Genomic DNA, 13749 nt, shown 5'->3' on the forward strand with positions numbered 1-13749 from the left:
CTTTGATAAATTCCTTTGTTTTCTCCTTTTAAGTGTCTTATTCTTTCTTTATTTTCCTCATTTTCTTGACTTTTGCTCTATTTTTTTCCTTCATTGTAGCTACATACTCTCATCTTTTAAAATCTGAAAGTAGTAAAAGACATGAATAAAGACAAGATAATTCATATAAAAAGATCAAGTAAGTTACTAGAATATGAGAGTAAGATTAGGAAAGTTACGGAATAAGCGTTTCAGTTCAAGTATGACTTTCTCAAATAGTACGTTTTCTAGTCTAAAAAGGACTCATAATACAAATAGGATTCTCAAATTATCACAAATGTTATAGAAATACCGATTAATGAAGACTCCTAATTTAACTAGGTTTCCTAGTTACACAAGAAATCCTACTCTAAATAGAACTCTCGACAATTTCTGTGTTTTTCAACCTGTTTTAACACCAAAATGCAACCAACGCCACCTTAGACTCCTAACTTGACTAAATGACTCAATACTACCTACAACAATAAGAGCTAAGCAAAGTACAACTGAAGGTAAAAACATGTTAACAACGTCGCACAAAGTGCTCCTATCATATATATTTAGGGACCCCATAAACATTTCATCCGTTTTAGACATAGTTTGATCGTTTGTACCTACAGTCAACAAAAAAAGAGGCATTTTGACATATTAAAAACTCATTGGCCGGGGCTTTGCCAAATGAGTTAATTCGGTGCGACCGTACACGATCGGTGACAAAAATTAGATGATTTCATATATTCAAACGGCTTTCGACGTTCGCATCCTGGTGATAGGTCCTCCTTTAAGACATATTAGTGGTGTTTTTAGTTTACCGGAAATTTTGACGGTTAGACGAGGTCCGAATTATATGAAGTTTTAACATGATCCCTAAATATTAGTACCGATAACATCAGTTGATGTCAATTAATCTTGAGAAGTTTCTCTCATATACTTCATATGGTTGTTTCATAATGCTAAAATTTTATTTTAAATCTAGTATAAAGTTATAATATAATGAAATATAATATTTTAAATCTAGTATTATTAACATATATTATTTTTATGTATAATTATTAAAAAAAAAGACATATATTTGATATATGTATAATATATTATATGCATGTATAATATTTTTTTGGCGGGCTTTTACGGGCCGGGCCAGGTTTCACACCTTTAAACTAAGTCTGGCCCTCTACCTACGAAAGCGAGTTATGGTAGGCTTTCTCGCGGGCCAGGCCGAGTAAAAGCCCATCGGGATTGCGGGCCTCCACGGGTTTTTCAGAACCGCGAGCTAAATGATGAGGCATATTTTAGACCTCCAAACTTTTCTGAAAATGTTCATAATGAATATATCATTATTAGATATCAAATCAATATACTATCTATTAATATCTTTCCAATTCTATTTTTATATTCAATTACTATAAACAAATCTAAAAATTCTTTAGAATTACATAATCCATCTTCTCAAAATAATTTTCTCTTTAATTCCTAAATTCATAATTAATAATATTGTTCTTTTTTCATTCATTGATTTGAAATTCACCAAATAGTAAAATCGACATGAAAAACATCTATTAAATTTTTTTTCTCTCAGACGAAGTTTATAAAAAAGAGAGCTTATATTCATCCCTCCAAAAACGGTATTTAGACCTCCTCACTCAGTAGACCTCCATTTTACTTTTATAGATACCTAAAATACTATTTAGAGCTCCAAAGTTTTCCTAAAATGCCTATTATCTAATTTGATATATCAAATCATACTACTATCTATTAATTTATTTCCTACTCTATTTCAAATTCATTTATTATATACAACTCGAAAAATGCATTATAATCACACAAACTATATTCTCGAATTAATTCGATTACTCGTCCACTCGTTTGCTAAATTCATAATAAATTGGTAAACTATATTTTTCATTCATTGATAGTAACATCAACGTATATGAAACATTTTAATCTTATTAATTTTTCTGTTAGAGATATATTTACATTTCTATAATAGATTAGGATTCTAAATCCTACGGGATTATGGTTATGTAATGCATATGTATATGTCCACATATCATCAAATAAAGACACAGTTATGATTCGAATTACTCTCGTATTTATCATTCTGCATCACGTTATCACATACTTTGCCCTAAAATCTTGAACTTTTAGAGCCATAGAAAACCCTAATTTTTCTTTTTCTCCCCGCCGACCACCTTTGATTCCGCTCGCCGGTACCTTTTCTTTCTGTCGACGCTCCTCCAGCAGCCCCCTACAGTCCCTGCACCGTAGCCCCTGCCGATTATGCCGACCATGCAGCCACTGCCTCCACAACCCTTGCAAACCCCCCCCCCCCCCCGTAGCCCCTGCACGCAAACCCGAAGCTCCACATGGCCTCTTACGCCTTCACCCTACACAATCAACTTTTTGCCCCATAAGACCCCACATCAAAGCGTTCAAAATTGCTCCTCCGGTATATTCACGCAAGCAACATGAACATAACAAGCAACATCTTCGCTTAAGAGAAACTACTCCTGTTTTCTCCACACCTTGAAAGGTAATTTTTAATTAATGTTCCCTCTTTTGAACGTATAGATATATTATATCGGGTAATATTTGCCTTACTTCAATCTCTCGCCGTTCTTATACCGCGGATGAGGAGAAACGAGGGAACTCGCCACTCTTTTCTTTGGTTGATGTTTTTCGTGTGACGGTCCTGGGGGAGTCACAATTGTTTTGAAAGGGAAGTTAATTGATTTCGTGTGGTCACCTGAGTGCACCGCTGTTTACATCGATTTTTCTTGTGACCATATACGTCGCCCCTTCTAATTCATGAGACCTCACATCTATGCAACTCTTAAGAGGAAATACTTGAACGTAAAAGATCCTAAAGAATTATGGGACAAACTTCGCTTGCAGTACAACAACGTTCATGATAAGCTTCTCCCTGAATTGACTGTTAGATGGGATAACATCCGTCTGTTGAACTATAAGAGAATAGATGACTTCAATCAGGATATGCTATGAATGCAATCCGACCTTGGCACCGTTGGTGTCATCAAGACCGACCTAGATCTTCTCAATAAGACATTAGACACGTTTCCAATCAACTATGAGGTTCAAGCTCATACGTACCGCACTCATGTTGAGGAATGGAAGATCTGAACTCTCGCCAACTTAATGGCGCTCTTGGCAAAGAAGGAGAGACATTCTGAGATCCTCATCAACAATAACAATAGACATGTTGGCACTAAAAAGATTGCTATGCCACAGTCTAACTATGAGAAAGCTCCTAAGTAAAAGAATCAAGCGAGGAATGCTCCATACCAGAAACAAAGCAACAATTCTCGTGGTGGGAGGCAACCAGGCCGTTCTCAGCCCAAGTCCAACACATGGACTCGTGATGGTGGCAGCGCCGCACCCTCAGGGGGAGGTTGTCCCCGTCCAAAACCTCTAGGAGGCCGTGGCCTCCTCATGCCTCCAATTCCAGTAATGACAAGTCTCCATGCTTTCAAGTATTTTAATCGCGATTGTCGAGTTAAGAAGGAGACGATCAAGGCATACTCCGTCTACAAGAAGTTTCTACAACCCAAATCTAACCATGTGGATGAAGAACCAAAACCTGAGATCAAGACTCACCACATCTCCATGAAACCCGAGCCCCTTGCTTCCAAGGCTAAGACTCCGGCCCCAAAAATGGATACTCCAGACTTTGATTAGTCGTTTTTAGCTTTTTCTAGCTTTATGATTTCAAGTATTGTTATGACCGACCACCATTGTTATTTTCATTGACTTTATAATAGTCTTTTGATTTTGGAATTAGAAGTTCATATGTGATGTATTAAAGATTGACATTCAATAAAATTTCTCAATTTCTTGTTTACAAGTCGATCTTTTTGAAAATTTTATTTACCTTACATTTAACATGATGGTCAACGTCTACAACTCACGTGGTTTTTAAATTAGACGTTTTTGGGTTACATAGGACCCCAATAGCGCAACATTTTCAATCTGGAACTTAAAATTTGGAAAACGAACCTCGAAACGTCAAAATTGTTGTCGTTTTAACCTCTTTGGCCGTATATGGCCACTGTTTTGGCGTTTCAGGAACGTTATCTGGCATTTTGCCAGCGTTTTCGGCCACTTGGCGACATTTTTGGCGCCATCACCCAGTTCATGTCGGCGTCCCTTGTCAGACTTATATCTCCGGCTTCCATACCGGCTAGCTTCGGCTGCTGCGGATTTCCGGTGAGTTTTCTGGCGATTTCTTCGTCGTTTCTCGTCATTGTTCCGGCATATTTTCATCAATTTTGTTGCCACGTTTACCAGTCCAAATTTCACCCGAATTTGAGTTCTTTTGACATGGTTTTCTAGTTAATTTTCCGGTTTTCTCCAAGTCCGTTATCTACACTCACCGACATTCTTTAAGTGTGTTTTTACACCGGTTTTGGATGGTTTTTCCCACTGTAGTTCACTATTTGGTATTTCACTGCTTCAATACCATGTTTTACCAACTTTTTAGTTGAAGAATGTAGTACTATTGTCATGTGATACATTCGATGGGATTGCACTTTGTTTTGATCCCCTTTCTTACAATATCCTACAACGTATTACCTAGAATTGTTCCCGTGTCGCTGACTCTCTTAATTTTCATTTTGTAGATGTTCCGCGGTAAAATCGAGTGTCTAGCGGATTGCGGCACCACTCACATTGTCCTACGGCACATGTAGTTGTTCAAGGATCTAGTGTTTTCGACTTATTCAATGATTACAATGATTGGCTCAAAATCCATCATTCAAAGAAGAGGCACCGCTTCTTTTATGTTGACTAATGGTACGACTCTCAACGTCGTTGATGCTCTTTATGCGCCAATGTCTCCCCGCTCCTTGCTAAGGTTTTAGGACATACGTGTCAATGGTTTTCACCTCGATACTTACGTTGAGATGGAGAGGAATATCTTTGTGTTACATCTGAGAAAGTAGGCTAGTGCCGCATCTTAGAGAAGATGAAAAGTCTCGGGAATGGTTTGTATCTTACTTCCATTCAAATTTTTGAATCATATGCGGTTAAACGCAACTTTTGTGATTGGGACTCTTATATGATTTGACATTCCCGTCCTGGAGACCCTGGACGTGATATGATGATTAGAATTTTTAAGAATTCATATGGTCATCCATTTTTCAAGTCCCGGAAGCGATTGCAGGACCACCTCACCCGTGCTCCAGACGGTGAGGTTGTGCCTACTCGTGCACTACACGGTGAGGCCGAGTCTACCCCTCTCGGAAACTCCACGACATTCAAGCTGTCGTTGGCGGCATCCCCTCCTTTACATGAGCTTGTGATACCTCATGTGATTTTTAATGCCTCCATAGCAATCTCTAATGCCCATCGCTCATTTTGCAAAGCTTATTGTCTTGCTAAATTTCAAGGAAGTCATTCCTTTGCTAAGGCTTCAACTGAGAACATTTCATTCTTACAACGTATTCAATGTGACATTGGTGGACCTATTCAACCAGAATGCAGACCTTTTAGATATTTTATGGTATTGGTTGATGCATCGACGCATTGGTCACACGTCGCTTTACTATCCACAAAGAATGCTGCATTTGCTATGTTATTAGCTGAGATCATCGTACTTAAGGCTCACCACCCTGGCCATCATATCAAATCAATTCGCTTGGATAATGCTGGAGAATTCATCTCTAAAACTTTTGATGATTACTTCATCTTTATTGGGATCGAAGTTGAACATCATGTTCCTCATGTTCATTCACAGAACGGTCTATCAAAGGCTACCATCAAGCGTATTCAGCTTGTTGCTCAGGCTATGATTATGGGTACTAACGTGCTGGTCTTTGCGTGGGGATATGCCATGTTGCATGCAACGGCACTTATTCATTTCAGACCCATGTCTAACTAAGTGTTTAGTGCGTACCATATGGTTACTGGTTACGAACCCAATATTTCACACCGTTTACGTGCTTATTATGTCTCCATTGCGTACTAAAATGGGTTCTCAGAGATGATTAGGTATCTATGTTGGCTATAATTCCCCAACTATTGTTCGCTACTTAGAACCAACCACCGGAGATCTTTTTATTACAAGATTTGTAGATTGTCACTTTGATGAGACATGCTTCCCGTCGTTAGGGGGAAATGTGAATGTTATCATTCCAAATAAACGTCACGAATTGACGTGGTGTGTCCCCACTATGTCTCATTATGATCCCCGCAGTGCTCAAAGTGAGTTAGAAGTGCAACACATTATCGACCTTCTTTGATGCCAGAGAACAATGAAATCTAAATGAACTGTACAAGTGAGGTAATCGGTTAGAAATTGAGCCACCACACGCATTGATGACATTTTCGCTTATACCATCGCACATGAGATCATATCTGAAGACGATGCTGAACCACACTCTATAGCTAAATGCGAACGCATAGCGGATTGGCCGAAATGGAGGGAAGCAATCCAGGCAGAACTTCACTTATTAAAGAAGAGAGAAGTCTTCGGAAATGTCAATTGACTCCAAGAGATGTCAAACATGTTGGACATAAATAAGTCTTCATTCGTAAGTGTACTGAGATGAATGAGATCGTGCGTAATAAGGCAAGACTCGTGGCACAAGAATTCTCAAAACGACCTGGCATTGACTATGAGGAGACTTATTGTCCTGTTATGGACAACATTACTTTTCGCTAGTAAAATATATAATGTCCGAAAAACTAAACATACATCTTATGAATGTGATCACAACTTATCTCTATGGGGATCTTAACACAGAGATATACATGAAAGCTCCAGAGGGACTACATTTGCAGTCAGATTACATCACATCCCGGAATGGAACATGAACAATATATTTGGGTGATTTTAAGTTTAACAAACAGAAACAAAGGAAATTGGCAAACAAACAAATAGCATGGTGCTATTTTAACACTCGCCAAACTAAACTTGTGAAAGAAAATTTTACAACACAACTATACTTTCACAAACAAAATAAACAACTTGAATATTTCCTCAAAACAAAAGTTTACAAAACAAGTACAGAATGTGGAGATAAGAGTCACCTGCCCAAAAACATTTAAATACAACAACCCAAAAGATAACAACTCAAATGTTGACAATTCTCAGAATTAAACCTCGGGAAATACTAAACTTAACAATAGAGAGATAATAAAGGAACTAGAACTCAAATGTTGACAATTCTCAGAATTAAACCTCGGGAAATACTAAACTTAACAATAGAGAGATAATAAAGGAACTAGAACGAGGAACATGGACTTCACTTCTCTACAAGGCTCCTAGCTCCAGAACATAAGTTAAGACCTGCAAAAGACTGTTGTAGGGGTTAGCATCGTCCTCGCTTGCCCAGTAGGGGCCAGCCGCCCATATAGGTTTGATAATAGGTAGGGATACAAAATAGTTTTCATAAAACGTTGAGGGTAAGTTTTAGATCTGAGAAAACCATAAACACATTTATGCAAGTTTTCGAGAAAACTCAAATCATGCTAAAATATTAGGGATCCCTTTTCGGTAGGATAGTGGTAGATACAACTACAAGTAATGCATGACCGACTGCCTTTGTTGAAACAACAAAAGAGTGAAAGTGTCTATTTAACTGGAATGCCCTCAAAAGTAAAGTATCTAATGTGGATCCAATAATAAACATGGCATTTCTCCTCCGGAGGTTCACAGTCATCGACACTGTAGGATTACCTAGATTTCTAGGGTCATGTTCACTCTCAGGTCTGTCACATACAAGGATCTCACCAAATAATCATAAAAAACTTGTCTAGCCTTGCGTTTTCGCAACTTTAATGCATAATAAAACATTCAACAAGACATAGACTATGAATTTATAATTTACAGCCAAATACTATATGGAGGGTTAGCACCCCTACCTGGATTGACAAATAGAATCCCTATATCTAAACATATGCTCCAAAAGCTGAGCAATCCTCAAAAGGGTCTCAAAGTCTCGAGCAAATGTTGTGGAAATGCAAGTCTAAGTTCCAAAACATAGAAAAGAATAAAACGTAACAATTTCCTAACTCGAATAGAAAAGGTTGAACATCAACTTTGGGCTGACGAAGTCATTCCTAATTTGACCAGGAGATTGACTAAAATTGACTATTAACTAACCTTGATCCTTCATTCAAAAATATTTTTAGATTATCGATTTATAACACAAAATGATTTAATGAACTCGAACAACGTAATTGTTCGGGTTTATGCATATCATATCAAATAAGTAAATACCATTTGATAACTCCAAGAATTCATCAAATGATAAATACCTTTTAATCAATGCTACATATTGTGTTATTTATTGATAATCGTCAAATAAATAAGATTAGGATTCAAGATTCATTAAGTCGTAAATAGAATAATTTTAGTCAACCCAAAATCTACTAAGGACACCCACAAGGGTTTCATGTTATGGAAACTTTCCAGAAAAAAAAAATTTCTTAATCTAGAAACGATGAACTTTCCTAAAAAGGAAATACAAGAAACTACCTCTAAAGTTTCTGTTAGAATTTGATAATGTCGCCAGAGCTTCCAAATCCTTGTCTGAAGTCCTCACTTGCCTCAATCATGCTCCAAAGCTGCCAACAATTGAGGAAATTATAACCAATGCTATTTCCAAACGTCACAGCAGCACCAAAACATTATCACAACCCCAAAATAGAAGGACTTACCTTCTGTTGAACTCAAATCAAACAGAATGGAAGTCGGTGGCACCTTCTCGCCCTCGGTGGCTTCCAATGAGTACCAAATGCGACATACTAGTTCCCTAATCACTGAAATCCAAACGCCATCATCAAATCTGAACTTCAATCTGTTTTCCAACTTCCAACAACAACACAGTGGCATCCAGAGAAGGAATTATCTTCAATTCTTCCCAAAATTGAGAGATTAGGCTGAACTAGCTTGGAAGAGTGGAGGTCTTGCATTCATCATCCCTGTAGGTTGTAACAGGAGCTGCTAGGCCCACTCAAGCTTCTCAGCAACTCTAATTGTCCAAATGTCGCTAGAATAACGCATAACAACTTACAAGGACACTGAAGAGAAAGAGATATCAGTTTGGAATTCAAACTGGAACTTAGCTATTCATAAGCACCCGAACAGTGAGATTTTACCTTCAATTCTCGCCTCAGAAGTCAGAACCTAAAGTAGCAGCTTCTCCTTGCTCCTGTAACTTCCAATGCCAACATTATAAGTTATGTACTTCACCCAAATCATAGTAGCTGTTAAAATGGGTTCCCAGACCTCACGTTGGTCTCTCTGTGGCTGTTACGATGTCGGAACAACGGTTATCATCGATGGTTACGGTGGTGGGATCAGTAGAAAAAGGAAAAACCCAATTCAACTTAAGTTTATGAAATTAGAATCATAGAAAGGTTGAAGACATCAAGGAAGGCATGGCTTACCACTGGAGCTTGGAGCGAAACTGGAAGACTATGGTCTTGCCGGAATTTGCAGAAGCCATGGTTGGAGCTCAAACCTAGAAAAAGGAAATGGAATCAGAAGTTGTTGAATTAGAAAACTAAAAGCATATACATGTCTACCTTGAAGAGTAGATGAAGATTCTTACCTCAAATAGAAGAATCGGTGACCGCAGTTGCAGGATTGATCGGAATTGGGGAATTCTTCTTTTTGGCTTCAATCTCCTTCAACAACATTTGCATGCGGGTTTTGTGAGTTGAAATCAACCAAGGGAAGGGAGAGAGAGAATTCGGTGGTGGCGCGCCGGCCGGAGTCAAAGTGATGGCGGCGCTGGGTTCTGGGCAGTCAGGGAAGACGAGAGCTGAGCTCTCTGTGTTGGTCGAAGAAGAAAAAAGAGAAGAAAAAAGAGAAGAGAAGAGAAGAAGAAGAAAAGAAAAGAAAAGAAAGGAAAAAGAAAAAGGAGGTGTTTGGTGCGCTAAGGCACGTGGAGTGAGTGAGACCGATTAAAAATGAAAGGCCACGATTAAATCACACCATGATCTAAAGGCCCTGATTAATTTGAGAATTTTAGTTTTAGGAAAACAATTCCCTAAAACACAAGCTATTTAAAAATTAAAAAAAATGCATTGACTGTTGGAAAATAAATCCGCGAATACTCGTGAACTCGTAACAACGTACATGTTAACGCTGTGACCAACGTGTAACAAGTCGGAACTTGGGAATTAAAAACGAAAAATAAGGGCATGTGTTTACGAATTCAGGGTATTATATTATGTCGTTCGTTGTACGGGTTGAAACAATCCGGAAGAATATGACATAATCAGTTGCATCAATACTTGGTGAGTAGAGGTTATACGAATGATGAACTTTGCCCATGTGTGTTCATACAAAAGACAAATTCCGGATTCGTCATTGTTGCAATTTATGTTGATGACATGAACATAATTGGTACTCTTGATGAGATTGAAGAGACCGTGTCTCATTTAAAGTCGGAATTTGAGATGAAGGACCTAGGGAGGACGAAATTATGTCTCGGCCTTGAGCTTGTGCATAGGGCCGACGATATCTTAGTGTACCAGTTGAATTGCATGTAGAAAATGCTTCGACCTTTCAATATGGATCTATGCAGCCTATTGTCTACTCCCATGTCGTCCGAAGTCTACATATCAAGAATGATCTATTCCGTCCTAAAGAGGATGATGAAGAAGTTCTTAGCCTGAAATTTCATACCTTAGTGTAATTGGGGCACTATTGTATCTTGCTCAGTGCACTAGACCGGACATATCTTTCACTATAAACTTATTAGCTAGATTTAGCTCCGCGCCTATGCTACGTCATTGGAATGGTATCAAACACTTTTTTTGATACTTGAAAGGTTCCCTTGACATGAGATTGTTCTACCCTTATTGCAAAGAGAACACCGCCACAGTACCTCCCCACACCACTGTCGACGTTAACCCTGGCCTTGCCACTGTACGCCACAGCGACGCCACCGACCGCCACAACGTGAAAACCGTGCATGGTATCGAGAGCAAAAACCGGTTTCGTCGTGTTCCTTCCCCATATACAAAGACTCCAAATAACATGTTAGTTGGTTATGTCGATGCATGGTACCTCTCTAACCCCCACAAGGCTCGTTCTCAAACCGGTTATGTGTTTACCATTGGGAATACAACTATATATTGGAGATCCACTGAGCAATCTCTTATTGCTACTTCAAATCATGTGGAGATCATTGCTCTCCATGAAGCAGTTAAAGAATGTATTTGGCTACGGTCACTTGTTCGTCATATTCATAATTCTTGTAGATTAGTCTCTACAACTAATCAACCTACGTGCACTATGAAGAAAATGCTGCTTACATAGAGCAAACTAAGTTAGGTTTCATCAAAGGAGACAACACTAAGCATATCTCGCCCAAGTTTTTCTACAATGTTCAATAACAGAAGTTCTTGAATGTTTATATTAATCAAGTGAGTTCAGAATCCAAGGTTGCGGATTTCTTCACTAAGTCTTTGCCTAAATCTATTTTTGTGAAATATGTGAAGAGCATTGACATGCGTCGTTTATCGAAATTTTGGTAGACTTTAGGGAGAGTTTGCATCACATGTTAAGATCATTAGTAGTTGGTGCGTTGTGTTTTTTTCCCCTTTGATTAAGATTTTGTTTTTACCTAAGAGGTTTTTGTTTTGCTTGACAATGTTTTTACCGAGGCAACGTTGTGCACCATGCAACCTAGGCATGCGACACAAAGGGGAGTGTTCCGGGAGAATTACTATTATACCATTGTGTGTGTCTTAGCCTTATTATGTTTCTTGTTAGAGATAGATTTACATTTCTGTAATAGATCAGGATTCTGAATCGTACATTATTGTGGTTATGTAATGCTTACATATAGACCCTCATATCATCTAATAAAAGACACAATTATTATCTGAATTACTCTTGTATTTATCATTATGTATCAAATGAGATTTTATAGTTATGCAAAAGGACCAAAACAACCATATATAACAAATTAGAAAAATATAAAACAAACTAAAATACAAAAATTAAAATCAATTCGGAAACTAATCAATGTGAAATTTGATAGGGATTTTAATATTACTCCTATTATAATGGAACTTTGGATGATAAATTTGGATAATTAGTTGATTCAACCTTTTCTTTTCCACAAATTAATGCATAACTTATTCGTGTTAAAAATCTCTTCACATGAAATGAGTCCATTGGCTCTTCTTCATATGAACACACCGTCAAGGTGTTGAAGTGTATGTTCTTCATTTTGTTTAATTATTTTTAAGTATTTTTTTTTAAAAATCAATATGTACCTCTACAAATTTATATATTGACAGTAACATGTGTCTTCCCAGTCGACAGTATCAGTTGATTTTTTTAGTCAACAATAACAGTTGGTTTTAAGTTGACAGTAATAGTTAGTTTCATAATCGATAGTAGCAAATTAATAATCTCTCAATCAATGGTAATATACATAATACACTATAGGTCAAATAGGGGCAAAAAAATAAAATATTATATGACATGCGGCAATTTGCCATCATTTGATCGTTATTTATAAATTTTAGTTTTTATTTGCTTTATCAAATTAAATAGTGAGTTTTTTGTAAAGTAAAATTGTTGTCTGATACTTATTAGTAGTTTTTTTTCAATAACCCAACATAATTTCTTCAATTTAAAGCTTGCTTTCACCCTACATTTTCGTTTTACATTACAATTTTTTTTTCAATTCTAAACTTATTTAGTTCAAATTTTATTTCATATTTATTTTGACAATCTCTATTAAGAAAAAACCTTGCAATTAGTACTATATATAGCTAGGTTTTGTAAATATAAAACGGGGTCACGTACTGTAGTTGTCTCTTTTGTAAATATCAATAGTATAATTTAGTTCAAGTTATAAATTTCAGCTAAGAAAATAAATTCGAATACATTGAAGTTCAAATAAAAAAAACTAGAACACTCTATTTAATTTAACAATATTGCATAAGTATAAGTTTTTCGATCTTTTTATTAATTTCAATTTTAACTATTTAATATATATATATATTAATAGATGTGTGTTTTGTGAAATAAATAAAAATAATTTATTGTTTTTTAGTACAGTAAGTTTATATTAGAATATTATAGTCTTTTAATAAAATAATAGTCTCGTAACAGAATAAAAGGATGACATTTCTTAATTATTTCCTCAGATTGAATTCCGAAAACACCCGCCAAATTCAACCAACACCCCATCTAGGGCACTTCCGTCAATACGACTCTCTCCTTTGGACTTCCAATTAAGGCTGGATTCGGTGCCAACGGTTCGGTTTATGAGCACTAACCGAAAACTGACACCGAATTTTCGGTTTCATGTTTTTCAAAACCGAAACCGAAAAATATACATAGAAACCGCAGTTTCGGTTAACCTATAATTCGGTTCGGTTTCGGTTTTGTTTCGGTTACAAAACCTAATATCCTTATTAACATTTCATACTTGACTAGTGAAAATAAAAAGATTAAAAGTGAAGGAGTAAGCTACAAGTTCAATACTTTAATTAAGTTATATTCACCAAATATCAAAAACTCAAATATTAAGTAAACAAAAATAGTGTTTTGCTAAAACACAACAAGTTAACCAAAATAAACATTAAACCCCATGAGTTTCATCACCGGATGTTCAGACTTGTCTTAACATGAGGGCTAGTTGACAAAACCCAAAAACATTACATTAGATCTCTGCATGCATAATTGTACACATACAAAAATCAAAATCATATATACCTTGTACAAAATCACATATCTAT

The 13749-nt window shown here is 36.8% G+C and overlaps 1 long non-coding RNA gene across 4 annotated transcripts; it reads right to left on the reverse strand.

Moving 5' to 3' along the window:
- Window positions 1–6909: 6909 nt before the first annotated feature.
- On the reverse strand, window positions 6910–9813 carry LOC126803068 (uncharacterized). 4 transcript variants are annotated; one of them, XR_007673048.1, is made up of 7 exons: window positions 9591–9813; window positions 9427–9500; window positions 9136–9194; window positions 8695–9057; window positions 8513–8601; window positions 7214–7331; window positions 6911–7134 (listed from the first exon to the last, which is right to left on the reverse strand). It is a non-coding gene; the product is annotated as an uncharacterized LOC126803068 (long non-coding RNA). The 4 variants fall into 4 exon arrangements; XR_007673047.1 differs by having other exon boundaries at window positions 6910–7331; XR_007673046.1 differs by lacking the exons at window positions 6911–7134; window positions 7214–7331 and having other exon boundaries at window positions 8400–8601.
- Between the last annotated feature and the right edge of the window lie 3936 nt (window positions 9814–13749).

Source organism: Argentina anserina, chromosome 7, assembly GCF_933775445.1.
Source record: "Argentina anserina chromosome 7, drPotAnse1.1, whole genome shotgun sequence".
NCBI classification, from domain to species: Eukaryota; Viridiplantae; Streptophyta; class Magnoliopsida; order Rosales; family Rosaceae; genus Argentina; species Argentina anserina.